This window comes from Ambystoma mexicanum, chromosome 14 (genome assembly GCF_040938575.1).
Source record: "Ambystoma mexicanum isolate Mex_15411 chromosome 14, UKY_AmexF1_1, whole genome shotgun sequence".
Lineage (NCBI taxonomy): Eukaryota > Metazoa > Chordata > Amphibia > Caudata > Ambystomatidae > Ambystoma > Ambystoma mexicanum.
In genome coordinates, this window is record NC_090940.1 from 471,053,910 (window position 1) to 471,071,455 (window position 17,546).

Here is a 17,546-nt window from a genome sequence, read left to right on the forward strand (position 1 = left end):
TGGATATCACATCTCATGCTATAGGAAGGGTCTCAGGTTTGGTATAAGCATTGAGATATCACATCTCATGCTATAGGAAGGGTCTCAGGATTGGAATGGGAAGGAGTTGGATATCACATCTCATGTTATAGGACGGGTCTCGGGTTTGTTATTAGAATCATTGAGATATCACATCTCATGCTGTAGGAAGGGTCTCAGGATTGGAATGGGAAGGAGTTGGATATCACATCTCATGCCAAAGGGAGGGTCTCAGGTTTGGAAGGGGAAGGATTTTTATATCACATCTCGTGTTATAGGAAGGATCTCAGATTTGGTATTAGAAGCATTGAGACATCACATCTCATGCTATAGGAAGGGTCTCATTTTGGAATGGGAAGGAATGGGATATCACATCTCATGCTATAGGAAGGGTCTCAGGTTTGGTATAAACATTGAGATATCACATCTCATGCTATAGGAAGGGTCTCAGGATTGGAATGGGAAGGAGTTGTATATGACATCTCATGCCATAGGAAGGGTCTCAGGTTTGGTATAAGCATTGAGATATCACATCTCTGCTATCGGAAGGGTTTTAGGATTGGAATGGGAAGGAGTTGGATATCCCATATCATGTTATAGGAAGGGTCTCAGTTTTGGTATTAGAAGCATTGAGATATCACATAATGCTATAGGAAGGGTCTCAGGATTGGAATGGGAAGGACTTGGATATCACATCTCATGCTATAGGGAGGGTCTCAAGTTTGATATTAGAAGCATTGAGATAACAAATCTCATGATATGGGAAGGGTCTCAGGATTGGAATGGGAAGGAGTTGGATATCACATCTCATGATAAAGGAATGGTCTAAGGTTTGGAAGGGGATAGATTTGGATTTTTTTTTTTTTTTTTTTTTTTATTGGTTGGTTGATAATCAACCTTTCAATTTAATATACAACATAATTAATCACACATTAACCAAATAGATCAAGCTAAAAATCAGTATTCAGCAAAGCCCAACGACCCCACCACTTCAACATTCAGTTATTTCTCATTAACAACAGAAAGTAATAAAATCACAATTCATATATATACATCATCTGAATTTTCATCTAAAATTAATTAATTCAAATAGAATCAAATTCCACATCATTAAAACCACTAATAAACCACCAGCAAGGGGGTATTGGTTGCAAAACACATGTCGTCCATTTCGAGGGAGATTAGATTATACATTCAATTATCTCGAGGTTTAGAGCTAGCAGAAATTGAACTGTAGCTATACGAACAGCTTGGAGAGGTGAAGAGAATATTCTAAACCAAAGTACATCTTTAGTTAGACAGTTATAATTTTCGTACAGTTTTTTAAAAAATTTACAATATCACTCATGTTATAGGATGGGTGTCAGGTTTGGTATTAGAAGCATTGAGATAGCAAGTCTCCTGGTATAGGAAGGGTCTCAGAATTGGAATGGGAAGGAGTTGGATATCACATCTCAAGCTATAGGAAGGGTCTCGGGATTGGAATGGGAAGAAGTTTGATATCACATCTCCTGCCATAGTATGGGTCTCAGGTTTGGTAGAAGCATTGGGATATCACATCTCATGCTATCGGAAGGGTATCAGGATTGGATTTGGAAGTAGTTGGATATCCCATCTCATGCTATAGGAAGGGTCTCAGGATTGGAATGGGAAGGACTTGGACATCAAATCTCATGCTATAGGAAGGCTCTCAGGTTTGGAAAGGGAAGGAGTTGGATATCAAATTTCATGTTAGAGGTAGGATCTCAGGTTTGGTATTAGAGGCATTGAGATATCACATCTCATGCTATCAGAAGGGTCTCAGGATTGGAATGGGAACAAATTTGATGTCACATCTCATGCTAAAGGGAAGGTCTCAGGTTTCGAAGGGGAAGGATTTGGATATCACATCTCATGTTATAGGAATGATCTCAGGTTTGGTATTAGAGGCACTGAGATATCACATCTCATGCTATCGGAAGGGTCTCAGGTTTGGAACGGGAAGGATTTGGATATCACATCTCATGTTATAGGAAGGATATCAGGTTTGGTATTAGAAGCATTGCGATATCACATATCATGCTATCGGAAGGATCTCAGGTTTGGCATTAGAGACATTGAGATATCACATCTCTGCTATCGGAAGGGTCTCAGGTTTGGAATGGGAAGGAGTTGGATATCCCATTTCATGTTATAGGAAGGGTCTCAGGTTTGGTATAAGAATTGAGATCTCACATCTCTGCTATCGAAAGTGTCTCAGGATTGCGATGGGAAGGAGTTGGATATCACATCTCATGCTATAGGACGGGTCTCAGTTTTGGTATTAGAGCATTGAGATATCACATCACATGCTGTAGGAAGGGTCTCCGGTTTGGAATGGGAAGGAATTGGATATCACATCTCATGTCATAATATGGGTCTCAGGTTTGGTAGAAGCATTGGGATATCACATCTCATGCTATCGGAAGGGTATCAGGATTGGATTTGGAAGTAGTTGGATATCCCATCTCATGCTATAGGAAGGGTCTCAGGTTGGAATGGGAAGGAGTTGGATATCCCATCTCATGCTATAGGAAGGGTCTCAGGTTGGAATGGGAAGGAGTTGGATATCACATCTCATGTTATAGGAAGGGTCTCAGGATTGGAATGGGAAGGACTTCGATATCACATCTCATGTTAGAGGAAGGCTCTCAGGTTTGGTATTAGAGGCATTGAGATATCACATCTCATGCTATCAGAAGGGTCTAAGGATTGGAATGGGAAGGAGTTGGATATCACATCTCATGATAATGAAAGGGTCTAAGGTTTGGTAGAAGCATTGAGATATCAAGTCTCATGGTATAGGAAGGGTCTCAGAATTGGAATGGGAAGGAGTTGGATATCTCATCTCATGTTATAGGAAGGTTCTCAGGATTGGAATTGGAAGTAGTTTGATATCACATCTCATGCAATAGTATGGGTCTCAGGTTTGGTAGAAGCATTGAGATATCAAGTCTCATGGTATAGGAAGGGTCTCAGAATTGGAATGGGAAGGAGTTGGATATCACATCTCAAGCTATAGGAAGGGTCTCAAGATTGGAATGGGAAGGAGTTTGATATCACATCTGATGTCATAGTATGGGTCTCAGGTTTGGTAGAAGCATTGGGATATCACATCTCATGCAATCGGAAGGGTATCAGGATTGGATTTGGAAGGAGTTGGATATCCAATCTCATGCTATAGGAAGGGTCTTAGGTTGGAATCAGAAGGAGTTGGATATCACATCTCATGTTATAGGAAGGGTCTCCGGATTGGAATGAGAAGGACTTGGATATCACATCTCATGCTATAGGAAGGCTCTCAGGTTTGGAAAGGGAAGGAGTTGGATATCACATTTCATGTTAGAGGTAGGATCTCAGGTTTGGTATTAGAGGCATTGAGATATCACATCTCATGCTATCAGAAGGGTCTCAGGATTGGAATGGGAACGAGTTTGATATCACATCTCATGCTAAAGGGAAGGTCTCAGGTTTCGAAGGGGATGGATTTGGATATCACATCTCATGTTATAGGAAGGATTTCAGGTTTGGTATTAGAAGCGTTGAGCTTTCACATCTCATGCTATCGGAATGATCTCAGGTTTGGTATTAGAGGCATTGAGATATCACATCTCATGCTATCGGAAGGGTCTCAGGCTTGGAACGGGAAGGATTTGGTTATCACATCTCATGTTATAGGAAGGATATCAGGTTTGTTATTAGAAGCATTGCGATATCACATATCATGCTATCGGAAGGATCTCAGGTTTGGCATTAGAGACCTTGAGATATCACATCTCTGCTATCGGAAGGGTCTCAGGATTGCGATGGGAAGGAGTTGGATATCACATCTCATGCTATAGGACGGGTCTCAGTTTTGGTATTAGAGCATTGAGATATCACATCACATGCTGTAGGAAGGGTCTCCGGTTTGGAATGGGAAGGAATTGGATATCACATCTCATGTCATAGTATGGGTCTCAGGTTTGGTAGAAGCATTGGGATATCACATCTCATGCTATCGGAAGGGTATCAGGATTGGATTTGGAAGTAGTTGGATATCCCATCTCATGCTATAGGAAGGGTCTCAGGTTGGAATGGGAAGGAGTTGGATATCACATCTCATGTTATAGGAAGGGTCTCAGGATTGGAATGGGAAGGACTTCGATATCACATCTCATGTTATAGGAAGGCTCTCAGGTTTGGAAGGGGAAGGAGTTGGATATCACATTTCATGTTAGAGGTAGGATCTCAGGTTTGGTATTAGAGGCATTGAGATATCACATCTCATGCTATCAGAAGGGTCTAAGGATTGGAATGGGAAGGAGTTGGATATCACATCTCATGATAAAGAAAGGGTCTAAGGTTTGGAAGGGGAAGGATTTGGATATCTCATCTCATGTTATAGGAAGGTTCCCAGGATTGGAATTGGAAGGAGTTTGATATCACATCTCATGCAATAGTATGGGTCTCAGGTTTGGTAGAAGCATTGAGATATCAAGTCTCATGGTATAGGAAGGGTCTCAGAATTGGAATGGGAAGGAGTTTGATGTCACATCTCATGCTAAAGGGAAGGTCTCAGGTTTCGAAGGGGATGGATTTGGATATCACATCTCATGTTATAGGAAGGATTTCAGGTTTGGTATTAGAAGCGTTGAGCTATCACATCTCATGCTATCGGAATGATCTCAGGTTTGGTATTAGAGGCATTGAGATATCACATCTCATGCTATCGGAAGGGTCTCAGGCTTGGAACGGGAAGGATTTGGTTATCACATCTCATGTTATAGGAAGGATCTCAGGTTTGGCATTAGAGACCTTGAGATATCACATCTCTGCTATCGGAAGGGTCTCAGGTTTGGAATGGGAAGGAGTTGGATATCCCATTTCATGTTATAGGAAGGGTCTCAGGTTTGGTATAAGAATTGAGATATCACATCTCTGCTATCGAAAGTGTCTCAGGATTGCGATGGGAAGGAGTTGGATATCACATCTCATGCTATAGGACGGGTCTCAGTTTTGGTATTAGAGCATTGAGATATCACATCACATGCTGTAGGAAGGGTCTCCGGTTTGGAATGGGAAGGAATTGGATATCACATCTCATGTCATAGTATGGGTCTCAGGTTTGGTAGAAGCATTGGGATATCACATCTCATGCTATCGGAAGGGTATCAGGATTGGATTTGGAAGTAGTTGGATATCCCATCTCATGCTATAGGAAAGGTCTCAGGTTGGAATGGGAAGGAGTTGGATATCACATTGTTAGGAAAGATTTCGTTATTGTAGGGAACTTTCCTTCCATGTGGCAACCCCTAAACTTTTTGCTATTGTTTTCAACCTGTTTTCTTGACTTTGCCAGAGAAGTGCAGCCTTCTGCCGTACTCCTCTGGGCTTTCGCTCCTTTCTTACGGGGAAACTGACATGCCCTTAAGACAGTCAGTACCGGGGAACGCTGTTTCCCGTAGTTTCTTTTATCGTGTCGCCATTTTAGTGCAACACGACACAAGAGGGCACTGTAAGCTAAGTTACAGCTCTCTTGGGTCTCTAGCCTTCTACAGACCCTAGACACTCTTGTAGGATGGTTTTTGGATCGGTGCAAGTCATTCAGGGACTGGGCTGGTGGCAGCGATCATTTGGTTTATTTTGAGCTCCTTTTGCCGTTCTGAGCACCTTTTTGCCGCGAACACAAAAGGGTGGCCCGGCTACCCAAAATGGCCGGACCACGAGGCTCCTTTGTCTCGTCCACTGTCCGTCTTGCTCCCTTTACCTTCCCCCGGGTCAGGCGACCCGGGGCCTTCCTTATTTGGGCATGTAGTTTCCCGCGAAACACGGTTGCTTTCGCGGGCTTCTACATGTCGTTTGAGTGCCCCCAGGATGTGGGCTGGGCTGTCTGGTCCCAATACACATCCTGGGTGCCAGAGAGTCTAGGGTGGTGTGAATGCCTGGGACCACTGTGGTCCGTGATTGGTCCACGTATGGTATGTGTGTTGATGAGCGGATCTCCCATTGGCTCCCCTCCGTTTTGGCGCGAAGGGAACCGTGGATAAGAGGGAGCTGGAAACACCACTACCAGGTCGATCTCCTGAGTTCTTACGAACCCAGGGATACAGGAGCCAAGTATCCTGCGAACACGAGGCTGGACCGAGGAATCGCTGGTGACCCCCTGAAGAACTTCTGCTCCTCATTGCTGTCGTCCGGTGAAGCCCTTTCCACCTAAGATCGAACAAGAAGGCCTGTACTGGCGCTTCGACCTATTGGAATAGCAGGACCAGCTATTCCCGGCACCTTCATCAACTCCTGCCGTAAGCCTTCGGAAGTGTCTCTGGGCCATCCAGTTGACTGACCAGCTTACTAAGGAGTCCTGCTCTGTAATCGCCGACAGGTTGGGTGGTATTCTGAGTCCGGGGCACGCTCACACGCTTCGTTTGCTTAGCAACCCTAAGCTAGAGGTGAACGGTGCTCGTTTGGCTTGAATACACCCGGCCGTTCCGTTGCCCTGCCGTGGCGACAAAACTGTGCAGGATTCTTCGATCGGGACGTCTTTTTACTCTGCACGACGACGAGACGTTCCCTGCTCTTCAGAACCTGCCAGAAGCTGCATCTATCGAGGAGAAGCTCGGGCCTGCTTGCTTCGGGGACCGGTGAGTAGATTAGCTAGGATCTGGTCGCCCTCCTGCAGTGCCCCTTGCTTTTCCCCGCTGTAAATACAGCTCCCCTTGTCCGTACTCGCGCCCTACTTCTGCCTCACAGTGGAGGCTGCGCTAGAGTCGCGGACCGTGTTCTCCTTCATTAGGGCACCCTACAGAGCTGTCCAACGTCCTCCGAAGAGCTTCACCTTCTGCCCATTGGCACCGGCGTGTGCAGGTACTTTTGAGCGCTAGGCTCCACTCTTCGTAGGGATTGGACTACCATCTAGTTAGGGGCCTCAGAAGGCGGACATATCACACGCATTGGTTCGCACTGCCTGTTTTCCTTCCCCTGCAGGTGGATAACATATTTCGTGCTGCTAATGCTGTGAAACTGTGTATTCTGTATATATATTGGGTGGATAGTGTATGTGTTGGTTTAATATCGTTGTATATTGCTGCTTTTACTGTGGTTATTAGTTTCAAGGCCTTAGAATAAATGTGTATCTATTTTTGATATAAACAACTGTTTGGAGTAGTTTGTAAGCGCTCTTGCTTTGTGTGCTCACTGCGGGCTTTCAGTCACCCTCACCCCTCTTGAGACCTAGTCTTGACCGCCGCGATCGCTACCTTGATTGGTCTGGCTTGTCCAGAGGTTACCCTGTTCCAAGTAATTAGGTTGGCCTTCTGAACTTCTGCGCCACCAGGACAGAGTTCAGAAATCCGTCTTAACAAATTGGTGTACAGCGGTGGGATACGACTGAAGGTATCCAGTGTTGCGCACGAGCTAAGGCATTTCAGGTTATTCCAACCAGTACCCGTAGTGGATTGTTGTAATATAACTTTAAAAAGGCCATAGTCCTATCGAACAGTATGGAAACAAATACGTTGTTAACTTTGAATGCTTCCAAATCAGAAACGCTGAAAAAGATGTGTGCGGAGAGAGGTGTTTCCTCTCAAGGCACAAAATTGGAAATGATCCAGAGAATCGTGGCGTGGCAAGAAGCGCAACTTGATGCGATTACTTCTGAGGACAGTGCAGAAGGTGGTGGGGCTGCTCTCACTGGCAGAACCGACGGTTCTGCCGCTGCACTGATCCATCACGACCACGAGGACAGGGAGGATGTAATGTCTAATGTTTCCTCTGCCAGTGTTGATGGGGAGGCTATGCTTGAATTCAAGAAGCAAGAGCTGCGGTTTAGGCAGCAGGAGCTTGAATTCAGCATAGCCAAACTAAAAATCGAACAGGCAGAAAAACAGAAAGACAGGGATCACCAGTTGGAACTGGCCAAGCTTCAGGTTGCAAATGGATCCAAGGGTCCTAGACATGGGTCTGGGGCTGCCTCTCATCCACGGTTTCCAAAAGATCTGCTCAGTATGTATGAAGAAAGGAATGACATTATGGACTGGCTGAATGCGTTTGAGTATGCATGCGAGGTCCAGGAAGTTGACAATGCTGATAAGATTGCGTGGTTGCTCAGTAGACTGCCCCATTCTGGCTGCAGTGCCATTATGGAAATGTCGAAGGCTGAGCGGGCTGATTTCGCAATGTTAAAGCAAACTCTCATTTTAAAGTTTGGGAAGACTCCGGCCCAATATTTAAAGCGTTTTCGAGAGTATAAGAAAAAGGAAGGTGGTACTTGGGTATCTTATGTCGCTGAATCTTTGAAAAACTTAACTGGCTGGGTCGAAGGTTATAAGGTTTCTACCTTCGAAGGCATGATCAATCTGGTCATGCTGGAACATATTTTTGCTTCTTCTTCCCCGGAGCTTAAGCAGCATTTGGCCGATTCGAAGGAGATAGATCCTAAGAAGCTGGCCATTGCAGCAGACTTGTGGGTGTCACATCGAGTGTCCCATAAGGACAAAACTCATCCTGGTAAGCAGGAGGAAGGGAAAAAGTCCAAAGATATGGAGGGTGGGGAATCTGCTAAATCTTCTTCCCATAAGGGCCACAAAAAGAAAAACAAGGGTAAGACACAAGAGAACTCACAGGGTAGTGGAGGTGCGCCTCCGAAACAGAACTCTGGTTACAATAAGCCTCCCTACGTAAACAGACCCACTGGGGCTTGTTTTTCTTGTGGAGCAACTGACCATGTGAAGGGGGATCCCCGTTGTAAGGTTAGACCTTTGGGGGTCCACTCCGCTAATCTGGCCTTCTCCTCCTACGAGGAAGAAGAGATTACAGGAGCATCCTTCTCCTCAGACTCATTTCCCAGCGGAATAGAGGCTGAGGTAGTTTTAGTGTCCCTGGGTTCCTGGGAGCCTAAAGTCGCAGAGGCGTATGCTAGGATTCCGGATAATACCAAGCACTACTTTAAAGACAGTGTGCTGATCAATGGAGTGGATACTCCAGCTCTTAGGGATAGTGGGTGCAGTCGAACTGTAGTGGATTCTACCTTGGTAGACTCAGAGGAAGTTGCCAGAGCTCCTCTGATGCCCACTAAGTTGGCTGACGGCCCCCTCCGTATGTTTCCCGTGATCCCTGTTAATCTAACTTTAAATGGTACAGCAGTTAGGATTCCAGTGAGCATTCAGAGAAACGTCCCGGGAAAGGTCTTGTTGGGCAATGATCTCAGAGCTCTAGGGCTCGTAGGAGACACTGCCGAAAGACCCTACACACGGTCTCAAGCACGGGCAGCATTGGCCAAGTCCAATACGCCGCCCCAGCCGAAGGGGAAACCCAAGGCGAAAGGAGTCAACAAGTCCCGACGGGGGAAAGAGAATATTCCCCCGAGCTCGCCTACCACTGCGGTGGAGGGAGTTGGTCAATCGCCCGAGCCTGACGAGGAGGTGGCGATGCCTGAAGTGTTCGACCCCAACGACCATCCTGAACTAAAAGACTTGTTAGTTGAAGGAGGTCCTGATAGGGACGACTTCAGTAAGGGCCAACGTGAGTGCCCATCTCTGGAAGGCCTAAGGAGACAGGCCTGCTCCCAGCTTGAGGGGGAACCTCCTGGGAAGCATCGGATTTATTGGGAAGGTGGACTCCTGTACAGTGAGCCCACAGAGTCTACAGAAGGAGACCATAGGAGGTTGGTGGTTCCCCTTTCTGTTAGACCCTTCCTCCTGCAGTTGGCGCATGAAGTTCCCCTTGCTGGTCACCTTGGAATGAAGAGGACCAAGCAAAGGTTATCTATGCACTTCTACTGGCCCAAGATGGGGGTGCAAGTAGAAAGTCACTGCAGGAGTTGTGCCTCCTGCCAGTTGTCTGGTAAGGTTGGCGCGACAATCCAAGCTCCGTTGGTACCGCTCCCAGTTGTGGGGGTACCATTTGAAAGGGTAGGGATCGACATCGTTGGTCCCCTTGACCCGCAAACATCCTCAGGCAATAGGTTTATCCTGGTGCTGGTCGACCATGCAACCAGGTATCCTGAGGCCATCCCATTAAAGACTGTAACTGCCAAGTCAGTTGCAAAAGCTTTACTCGGCATATTTACTAGGGTTGGCTTCCCTAAAGAAGTTGTGTCAGATCGTGGCAGCAACTTTATGTCGAAGTATATGCAGGCTATGTGGAAAGAATGTGGGGTCACCTACAAGTTCTCTTCTGCATATCACCCCCAGACCAATGGTCTGGTGGAACGTTTCAACAGAACGTTAAAGAGCATGATTGGGGCTCTGGAGGAGCCCCAGAGAAGAAAATGGGATCTTCTTTTACCATGCTTGCTGTTTGCCTACAGAGAGGTACCCCAGGAGGGTGTTGGCTTCAGCCCCTTCGAACTTCTGTTCGGTCATCCCGTACGGGGACCCTTAGCCATCGGCAAAGAGGGATGGGAGATGCCCACTCCCCCTGTTACTACCAATGTAGTTGACTATGTGCTAGGGCTCAGAAAACGGATGGTACTCCTGATGGGCTTGGCTAGTGAAAAGTTGAAGGCAGGACAAGCGCTGGTGAAACATTGGTACGACCAGAAAGCTTCCTTAATTCACTTTACCCCTGGTCAGCAAGTCCTGATCATGAACCCTATAAGGCCTCGCGCTTTACAGGACAAATGGTCAGGCCCTTACACAGTGGTGGAGCCCCTGGGTGAGGTGAACTATTTAGTGGACCTTGGAAGGCCTGGACAGGCTCCAAAAGTGTTCCACGTAAATAGGCTGAAGGCTTTCGTCCCAAGAGTCGAAATCGCAGCACTGCTACTGGCGTCAGACGTTGAGGAAGAGGAGTCCGAACCTCTTCCCGACCTGTTCCAAAGCGGTCCTTCAGATAGCTCCGTTGAGGGTGTCCGAGTGGCCCCTCACCTGACTTCTGATCAGCAGGCTGAGGTGAAAAGTTTGCTTAGGCAGTTTTCCCCCCTGTTTTCACAGTCGCCTGGTTTGACACCTTGGTGCAAACATAACATTGACACAGGAGACAGTGTACCTACCAAAAGTAGGGGATACAGGATGTCGGATAAAGTACGGTCTTATATTAAGACCGAGGTCAACAAGATGTTAGACCTTGGGGTGATTGAACCCTCTAGTAGTCCTTGGTCCAGTCCTGTGGTATTGGTTCCAAAGGCAGGCACTTCTGAATTGAGGTTCTGCGTGGATTACAGGGCTTTGAATGCTGTCACCAAGACAGACGCTCACCCCTTGCCTCGAACTGACGAGCTGGTGGATACCTTGGGTGCCTCCAAGTACCTCAGCACGTTTGACCTGACTGCGGGCTATTGGCAAATAGCGCGAGCAGAACATGCCAAGGAGAAGACAGCATTTTCAACTCCCGACGGGCTTTACCAATCCCGGGTAATGCCGTTCGGATTGAAGAATGCACCTGCCACTTTCCAGAGGCTTGTGAATCATGTGTTGAATGGGTTGGACGAATTCTGTCTTGCATATCTGGACGATATAGCAGTTTTCAGTGCCACCTGGGAAGACCATGTGAAACACCTCGGGATTGTGCTCCAGGCTCTTCAGAAAGCCCACTTGACCATAAAGGCGAGTAAATGCCAGATTGGACAAGGCTCAGTGGTTTACCTTGGGCATGAAGTAGGTGGAGGAAGGATACAGCCTCTCCCCAGTAAAGTACAAGCAGTACAAGACTGGCCTACCCCCACTACACAAACCCAAGTGAGAGCCTTCTTAGGACTCACGGGTTATTACCGCAATTTTATGGCAGACTATGGCACCATAGCTGCTCCGCTGACTGCCCTCACAACTCCGAAGAAACCCAAGAAGGTAACTTGGACTGACGAGTGTGAGAAGGCCTTCAATGGCTTGAAAGACTCCTTGTGCCAGGCCCCTGTGCTCAGGGCCCCTGATTATCAAAGACCTTTTATCGTGCAGACGGATGCCTCTGACACTGGGATAGGAGCTGTACTATCACAAGTAGATGAGAAGGGTAAGGAACACCCTATCGGTTTTATTAGTCGCCAGCTTAAGGACAGAGAGCTCAGATGGTCCACGGTAGAGAAAGAATGTTTCTCTGTTGTGTGGGCCCTAAGGAAGCTGCGGCCCTACCTCTATGGGACCCACTTCACTGTGCAGACTGACCATAAGCCGTTAAAGTGGCTAATGAACATGAAGGGGGAGAATCCAAAGTTGCTTAGGTGGTCCATAAGTCTACAAGGCTTCGACTTCACTATTGAGCATAGGCCAGGTGTCCAACATAGCAATGCTGATGGGTTGTCCAGAATGTTTTACCGACCTGAACAAGAGACTCATCCAGGGGTGGATTAGTTCCCCCTGTCCATAGTCTGGGAGGGGCGAGTGTTAGGAAAGATTTCGTTATTGTAGGGAACTTTCCTTCCATGTGGCAACCCCTAAACTTTTTGCTATTGTTTTCAACCTGTTTTCTTGACTTTGCCAGAGAAGTGCAGCCTTCTGCCGTACTCCTCTGGGCTTTCGCTCCTTTCTTACGGGGAAACTGACATGCCCTTAAGACAGTCAGTACCGGGGAACGCTGTTTCCCATAGTTTCTTTTATCGTGTCGCCATTTTAGTGCAACACGACACAAGAGGGCACTGTAAGCTAAGTTACAGCTCTCTTGGGTCTCTAGCCTTCTACAGACCCTAGACACTCTTGTAGGATGGTTTTTGGATCGGTGCAAGTCATTCAGGGACTGGGCTGGTGGCAGCGATCATTTGGTTTATTTTGAGCTCCTTTTGCCGTTCTGAGCACCTTTTTGCCGCGAACACAAAAGGGTGGCCCGGCTACCCAAAATGGCCGGACCACGAGGCTCCTTTGTCTCGTCCACTGTCCGTCTTGCTCCCTTTACCTTCCCCCGGGTCAGGCGACCCGGGGCCTTCCTTATTTGGGCATGTAGTTTCCCGCGAAACACGGTTGCTTTCGCGGGCTTCTACATGTCGTTTGAGTGCCCCCAGGATGTGGGCTGGGCTGTCTGGTCCCAATACACATCCTGGGTGCCAGAGAGTCTAGGGTGGTGTGAATGCCTGGGACCACTGTGGTCCGTGATTGGTCCACGTATGGTATGTGTGTTGATGAGCGGATCTCCCATTGGCTCCCCTCCGTTTTGGCGCGAAGGGAACCGTGGATAAGAGGGAGCTGGAAACACCACTACCAGGTCGATCTCCTGAGTTCTTACGAACCCAGGGATACAGGAGCCAAGTATCCTGCGAACACGAGGCTGGACCGAGGAATCGCTGGTGACCCCCTGAAGAACTTCTGCTCCTCATTGCTGTCGTCCGGTGAAGCCCTTTCCACCTAAGATCGAACAAGAAGGCCTGTACTGGCGCTTCGACCTATTGGAATAGCAGGACCAGCTATTCCCGGCACCTTCATCAACTCCTGCCGTAAGCCTTCGGAAGTGTCTCTGGGCCATCCAGTTGACTGACCAGCTTACTAAGGAGTCCTGCTCTGTAATCGCCGACAGGTTGGGTGGTATTCTGAGTCCGGGGCACGCTCACACGCTTCGTTTGCTTAGCAACCCTAAGCTAGAGGTGAACGGTGCTCGTTTGGCTTGAATACACCCGGCCGTTCCGTTGCCCTGCCGTGGCGACAAAACTGTGCAGGATTCTTCGATCGGGACGTCTTTTTACTCTGCACGACGACGAGACGTTCCCTGCTCTTCAGAACCTGCCAGAAGCTGCATCTATCGAGGAGAAGCTCGGGCCTGCTTGCTTCGGGGACCGGTGAGTAGATTAGCTAGGATCTGGTCGCCCTCCTGCAGTGCCCCTTGCTTTTCCCCGCTGTAAATACAGCTCCCCTTGTCCGTACTCGCGCCCTACTTCTGCCTCACAGTGGAGGCTGCGCTAGAGTCGCGGACCGTGTTCTCCTTCATTAGGGCACCCTACAGAGCTGTCCAACGTCCTCCGAAGAGCTTCACCTTCTGCCCATTGGCACCGGCGTGTGCAGGTACTTTTGAGCGCTAGGCTCCACTCTTCGTAGGGATTGGACTACCATCTAGTTAGGGGCCTCAGAAGGCGGACATATCACACGCATTGGTTCGCACTGCCTGTTTTCCTTCCCCTGCAGGTGGATAACATATTTCGTGCTGCTAATGCTGTGAAACTGTGTATTCTGTATATATATTGGGTGGATAGTGTATGTGTTGGTTTAATATCGTTGTATATTGCTGCTTTTACTGTGGTTATTAGTTTCAAGGCCTTAGAATAAATGTGTATCTATTTTTGATATAAACAACTGTTTGGAGTAGTTTGTAAGCGCTCTTGCTTTGTGTGCTCACTGCGGGCTTTCAGTCACCCTCACCCCTCTTGAGACCTAGTCTTGACCGCCGCGATCGCTACCTTGATTGGTCTGGCTTGTCCAGAGGTTACCCTGTTCCAAGTAATTAGGTTGGCCTTCTGAACTTCTGCGCCACCAGGACAGAGTTCAGAAATCCGTCTTAACACACATCTCATGTTATAGGAAGGGTCTCAGGATTGGAATGGGAAGGACTTCGATATCACATCTCATGTTATAGGAAGGCTCTCAGGTTTGGAAGGGGAAGGAGTTGGATATCACATTTCATGTTAGAGGTAGGATCTCAGGTTTGGTATTAGAGGCATTGAGATATCACATCTCATGCTATCAGAAGGGTCTAAGGATTGGAATGGGAAGGAGTTGGATATCACATCTCATGATAAAGAAAGGGTCTAAGGTTTGGAAGGGGAAGGATTTGGATATCTCATCTCATGTTATAGGAAGGTTCCCAGGATTGGAATTGGAAGGAGTTTGATATCACATCTCATGCAATAGTATGGGTCTCAGGTTTGGTAGAAGCATTGAGATATCAAGTCTCATGGTATAGGAAGGGTCTCAGAATTGGAATGGGAAGGAGTTGGATATCACATCTCAAGCTATAGGAAGGGTCTCAAGATTGGAATGGGAAGGAGTTTGATATCACATCTGATGTCATAGTATGGGTCTCAGGTTTGGTAGAAGCATTGGGATATCACATCTCATGCAATCAGAAGGGTATCAGGATTGGATTTGGAAGGAGTTGGATATCCAATCTCATGCTATAGGAAGGGTCTCAGGTTGGAATCAGAGGGAGTTGGATATCACATCTCATGTTATAGGAAGGGTCTCCGGATTGGAATGAGAAGGACTTGGATATCACATCTCAGGCTATAGGAAGGCTCTCAGGTTTGGAAAGGGAAGGAGTTGGATATCACATTTCATGTTAGAGGTAGGATCTCAGGTTTGGTATTAGAGGCATTGAGATATCACATCTCATGCTATCAGAAGGGTCTCAGGATTGGAATGGGAACGAGTTGGATATCACATCTCATGCTAAAGGGAAGGTCTCAGGTTTGGAAGGGGAAGGATTTGGATATCACATCTCATGTTATAGGAAGGATTTCAGGTTTGGTATTAGAAGCATTGAGATATCACATCTCATGCTATCGGAAGGATCTCAGGTTTGGTATTAGAGGCATTGAGATATCACATCTCATGCTATCAGAAGGGTCTCAGGATTGGAATGGGAAGGAGTTGGATATCACATCTCATGCTAAAGGGAGGGTCTCAGGTTTGCAAGGGGAAGGATTTGGATATCACATCTCATGTTATAGGAAGGATCTCAGGTTTGGTATTAGAAGCATTGAGATATCACATCTCATGCTATAGTAAGGGTCTCAGGATTGGAATGGGAAGGAGTTGGATATCACATCTCATGCTAAAGGAAGGGTGTCAGGTTTGGTAGAAGCATTGAGATATCCCATCTCATGCTATAGGAGGGGTCTCAGGATTGGAATGGGAAGGAGTTGGATATCACATCTCATGCCATAGGAAGGGTCTCAGGTTTGGTATAAGCATTGAGATATCACATCTCTGCTATCCGAAGGGTCTCAGGATTGGAATGGGAAGGACTTAGATATCACATCTCATGCTATAGGGAGGGTCTCAGTTTTACTATTAGAAGCATTGAGATATCACATCTCATGCTATCGGAAGGGTCTCAGGATTGGAATGAGAAGGAGCTGGATATCACATCTCATGCTAAAGGAAGGGTCTCAGGTTTGGAAGGGGAAGGATTTGGATATCACATCTCATGTTATAGGATGGGTCTCAGGTTTGGTATTAGAAGCATTCAGATATCACATCTCATGGTGTAGGAAGGGTTTCAGGATTGGAATGGGAAGGAGTTGGATATCACATCTCATGATAAAGAAAGGGTCTAAGGTTTTGAAGGGGAAGGATTTGGATATCTCATCTCATGTTATAGGAAGGTTCTCAGGATTGGAATTGGAAGGAGTTTGATATCACATCTCATGCAATAGTATGGGTCTCAGGTTTGGTAGAAGCATTGAGATATCAAGTCTCATGGTATAGGAAGGGTCTCAGAATTGGAATGGGAAGGAGTTGGATATCACATCTCAAGCTATAGGAAGGGTCTCAAGATTGGAATGGGAAGGAGTTTGATATCACATCTGATGTCATAGTATGGGTCTCAGGTTTGGTAGAAGCATTGGGATATCACATCTCATGCAATCGGAAGGGTATCAGGATTGGATTTGGAAGGAGTTGGATATCCAATCTCATGCTATAGGAAGGGTCTCAGGTTGGAATCAGAAGGAGTTGGATATCACATCTCATGTTATAGGAAGGGTCTCCGGATTGGAATGAGAAGGACTTGGATATCACATCTCATGCTATAGGAAGGCTGTCAGGTTTGGAAAGGGAAGGAGTTGGATATCACATTTCATGTTAGAGGTAGGATCTCAGGTTTGGTATTAGAGGCATTGAGATATCACATCTCATGATAAAGAAAGGGTCTAAGGTTTGGAAGGGGAACGATTTGGATATCTCATCTCATGTTATAGGAAGGTTCTCAGGATTGGAATTGGAAGGAGTTTGATATCACATCTCATGCAATAGTATGGGTCTCAGGTTTGGTAGAAGCATTGAGATATCAAGTCTCATGGTATAGGAAGGGTCTCAGAATTGGAATGGGAAGGAGTTGGATATCACATCTCAAGCTATAGGAAGGGTCTCAAGATTGGAATGGGAAGGAGTTTGATATCACATCTGATGTCATAGTATGGGTCTCAGGTTTGGTAGAAGCATTGGGATATCACATCTCATGCAATCGGAAGGGTATCAGGATTGGATTTGGAAGGAGTTGGATATCCAATCTCATGCTATGGGAAGGGTCTCATGTTGGAATCAGAAGGAGTTGGATATCACATCTCATGTTATAGGAAGGGTCTCCGGATTGGAATGAGAAGGACTTGGATATCACATCTCATGCTATAGGAAGGCTCTCAGGTTTGGAAAGGGAAGGAGTTGGATATCACATTTCATGTTAGAGGTAGGATCTCAGGTTTGGTATTAGAGGCATTGAGATATCACATCTCATGCTAGCAGAAGGGTCTCAGGATTGGAATGGGAACGAGTTGGATATCACATCTCATGCTAAAGGGAAGGTCTCAGGTTTGGAAGGGGAAGGATTTGGATATCACATCTCATGTTATAGGAAGGATTTCAGGTTTGGTATTAGAAGCATTGAGATATCACATC